The sequence below is a fragment of the Belonocnema kinseyi genome, chromosome 4, assembly GCF_010883055.1.
Source record: "Belonocnema kinseyi isolate 2016_QV_RU_SX_M_011 chromosome 4, B_treatae_v1, whole genome shotgun sequence".
Lineage (NCBI taxonomy): Eukaryota > Metazoa > Arthropoda > Insecta > Hymenoptera > Cynipidae > Belonocnema > Belonocnema kinseyi.
Window position 1 is genome coordinate 124963424 of NC_046660.1, and position 4739 is coordinate 124968162.

The window sequence follows — 4739 nt, forward strand, 5'->3', positions numbered from 1 at the left end:
AACAAATTATTCAAATCCCTGACAATAAATAGTCTATAAATGAAAATAGACTACATGTTCGCCAGGATTTTCTTAAAAGTTGTTCATTTAACTAGGTCGATTGAAAAAGCCGTTTTCTCATTCGAAACTCACTCTAACCTATGGGCGGGAATCTGGAATTCCAGTGAGAGATACGCTATTCAGAAGACCTTGAAATTGATTCAAATGCAAGTGAATGGATTTTTGTTTCCTGGGTATACTCGTCTAACCCAGTGGGTTTCGGAACATCCTAAAGACGTCCTGAGGAAGTCTTTAAATGTCCTGGGATATTCTTGGTCATTGGAGTATAAGTACCAGGCTCCTTATAAAGAAAATTTTAGAACGTCTTAAAGACGTTCCTTGTATGGCCTAAAGATGTCCCAAAGATGTCCGCAGGGCTGGTCTTAAAGACGCCCCAAAAAGACCTAAAAGGGACCTGATTTTTTTTCACGCTAATAAGTGACTTCCCTGTGGGCACCAGGACATCAAAAGAACGTCCTAAAAACGTATTTATATGTCCTACGACATTGTGCGTATAATGTGACCCTTAAGAATATGAAATGCAATGTCGAAGCAGAATAATATTGTAGGGCTTTAAAAAAGCAACATTTTTTTCTACCGACTATTTCCATATCGTGCTTCGAAAGTTATCGTGCCTACAGAATACTACGACTACAGACAGAGAAACAGACATCTTCATAAAAATAGTTTTTCTGACTCAGGGAGTCTAAAAACGTAGAGATTGGATGAAAACCGGCCATGTCAGATTTTACACAAAACTAATACAATAATTTTGTTACCCCCATTTAAAGTTCGTTTAGCCACACCGCTATCCTTTATAACATTCTGAGGACCTCCGTAGGTTGTCCTCAGGACATCCTTGATAACATCCTGAAACGTCCTGAGGAAGTTCACAGGTTATCCTTAGGACATGCTTGATAACGTCCTGAGGATGTCCGTATGTTGTCCTCAGGACGTCCTTGATAATATCCTAAGGACGTCTGTAGGTTGTCCTCAAGACATCCCTAATAAAAGTATCACATTTTGAAAAAAGTGGTCTCAAAAGTTTTCAAAATATAGTACGCACACATTTTGAATTTGTATGCAAAATGGCTGTCTAACGAACTTGACCTTCATTTTAAGATAGTAAAAGAATTTACCAAAGGAAATCCAATCAATCAATTCTTTCGAAAGTTATCGTTCTAACAAAAAAACCATCCACGGACGGACAGACACAATCGTAAAAACCTGTTTTTCGGATTCAGAGGGTCTCACAACGTGGACATTTAACAAAAACAGTGATGGCGAGATCAGTGGTGGCGACTGTGCGGCCTGTCAGCAACGAGCAACACTGACGAAAAGTCGTTGTGCGACTGGGATGAGATAATGCATCCTGTATATTATAGTTTTTCAGGTAATCCTAGTAAGGGACTCATCATTGTCCTAAAAAAGACCATTTTACCGATTTTAGGGTTGTGGTATTTCATATTTCACACGTGACCTAGTGAAACTCCTATGCGCATTGAACTTAAACTTTGAACGGAAATCATATAGGATGTCTTTATGGTGTCTTTGTGATGACTTTATGATATCTCCGTGTAATTTACAAACTTATGATAAAACAGTTTTTCCACTTTTAGAACAGTTTCGGGCTTACTCTAGATGATGTTTTTGGTTTCGTTTACATTTTCACAATAAAACTTAGAGAAATCTCATAGCCGAAATATTTCTAAGTCAAACTTTAAAACATAAACCTTAAAAATTAAGACTCAATCAGTTTTTTGTAATATTTCAGAGCTTTTAGGCATTCAAGTCTTGTGAGAGAAAAATCTAGAAATACTTTGAATTTGGGTTGATTTCGAATAATGATAGTCTTATACAAGATGCTTCAAAGATGTCCTAGGGACATCCTTACGACATTGTCCCCTGGATATCCTTTCAAGACATCCTTAAGACGACGAAATGCCAGACATAGGACTTTTTAAAGACATCCTTAATCCGTACTGATAACATCTTTAAGATATACTTTATGGGCCTAGATTAGAACGTCTTTATTACGACCTCATGACGTCTTCTTGTAAAAGCCTAAAGACGTCCACAAAAATACGTCTTTAGGATGACTTTAAGCCAAGTGTGCCCACTAGGAATAATGAATCGTAAGTTCAAAAAAATCAATTTTTAATAAATAAGGAATATACTAAAGTATACCCACTGGGAATATACTAAAATAATGATTTTTTGACAAAAACAGTTTTAAACTAAATCTTGTGTTTCGTTGTATACGATGAAAATTACACATATGTAACACTTAGTTTCCAATAAATCTTCAAAATCCTACTTGGTTTCGCGAGTTCACATTTTGGCCGCATTGCAAAAATAGATGGCGTAGTGAAGCGACGCGGGTCCCAGTAGTATTATTACGATTAACCGTAGTTTTTAAATCAATAACGAAATATTTCTTGGTGAATCATAAAATGCTCACTTCTTCGATTCACTGGTACCTCTAACCTATCGTCAGCAATCTGCCATTCCCTTTAAGATGCATATTTCATACGACTTGAAATACGATTGAAACGTGGAGAATCATTTCTTGTTTCCTGGGTAATTTTCAATAAGCGTGAATCTGCCAATTGTATGTCACCTCAGGTTATGTTTAACTGAGTAGAACAATCGACATGAAGTTGGCACAGCAACTATGAAAAAAACTAGTTTTATTATATGGAATCTTTTGGCGGTCGTTTGGTAGACTGACTGACTGATCGACTGACTAAATATCTGACTTAGTGACTGATGACCGACTAAGTGCCTGAGTGACTAACCGAGCGACTAACTCACACTCACTGAGGAAGCGTCTGACTGACTGACTACTTGAATTAGTGATTAACTGACTGACTGACTGAATAACTGATCGACTGACTGACTATCTGACTTAGTGACTTACTGTGTGACTAACCGACTGACTGACTCATACACTCACTCACTAAGTAAGTGTCTGACTGACGGACTGACTAACTGACTTAGTGACTGATTAACTGACTTAGTGATTGAATGACTGACTGACTCTCTCACTCGCTCGCTTTTGCACCCTTCTCACATCTTTGGGACAACTTAAGACAAGGCATAGAACGTCTTTAGGACGTCATAAAGTTGTCTTTATAACGAACCTGGGACTTAGACTTCAATGTCGAAGAATGTCCCAGGACATTCAAAGACGTCGTAAAGTCGTCTTTAGGATGTTCCGGTGCCCACTGGGTTCCTATCAAAGATTCATTATTTTAATTAAAAATGCATCTCTAATTGAAATTGTAATTAATACTTTATTGAAAATCCATTTTTCAATATAAAAATATAACTATATCCGCAGAAAATTTAACTTTTTTCTAAAAAAACGTTTTTTTAATGAAAAGTTTGATTCTTATTTTTGTCTCCAATGTGCCAAAAAGTGAGGTAGTTTTGAAGTCTGTTTCTCAATTGTAAATTATTTTTATGCTTTTTGAGCGTTAAACATTTTTTGATAGGAAAACAAATTTCTGTTCAATCTTCAATTAAAGTGTGATTTTAAATAAAAAATTTGAACTATTTATCTAGACTTGACTCATACACTCACTCATTAGGTAAGTGTCTGACTGACTGACTACTTGACTTAGTGACTGATTAACTGACTTAGTGATTGAATGACTGACTGACTATCTCACTCACTCGCTTTTGCACCCTTCTCACTTTTGCATGTTCAAGTACATATGCATAGTAACATGCATTCTGTGCGAGCATATCTCCCTTATGCATGACGCGTGTACTTACACGGTTCACTATTAGCATTTGACGCTCTGTGGCGTCAAAAAGGCGCTTGGGGTTGTGTTTTAGCCTTCATATATTTTGTTCAGGATGAAAAAATTCGAAGAAAATAAAACGAATTTACCGAATAGAAAAATTTTTGTTAATTTCACGGAGAGGTATTTTAATTGTATCTAGTACGGGGTCCTTTATAATTAACAAAAAAGTACCAGTAAGAAAATTACCTTTTAGACCTATTACGGTCTAGTTGAATCTTTGAATCATTATTCAAAATTTAAATTAGGCGCAGTTTTTTTCTAACTAAAGGAAACCAATTATCACACATAAATATTATGATAGCGAGCGTCTTTTTTGTACAGGGTGTATCGTACCAAAAAATTATCCGATTTTCTTCGAAGAAAATGATTTTTTTTTAAAAATCCATTAATTTTGATGGATTTTTTCTTTTTTAGTAAAAGAATGTTTATAAAAATACTTTAAAATACAACAATGGGAAAATGAAATCAAAAGCAATTTGAATTTTGAATGAATTAATTTAAGCGATTATACGATATTTCACGAATCGATTAATCTAATCGCAATCGCCCTTGTTATTGAAACATTGCAGATAGAGGTTTTTTCCGAATTGAGACACCAAGCCGAATAATGTTTGAGAGAAAAGTAAGTTAATTACCCATATGACCTTTTTGTATACTGTAAATTTAAAGTTAGTTCTATAGGCTTCTTTGATTTTGCATCTAGAACATTGTGCATTTTCTCCGCTTGGAGTGTAGAGTTGATACAAATTTGTACGTTAGGTACTCTCACGACTTTCACGCCTGTGGAAAATACTAGGCAGTCTGATAAGTACCTGAAAATTCTAAGAAATGGCATTAGTATTCACTAATGTGAACCATTTTCGTCGAGCTTGATCCTTCAAATGACGC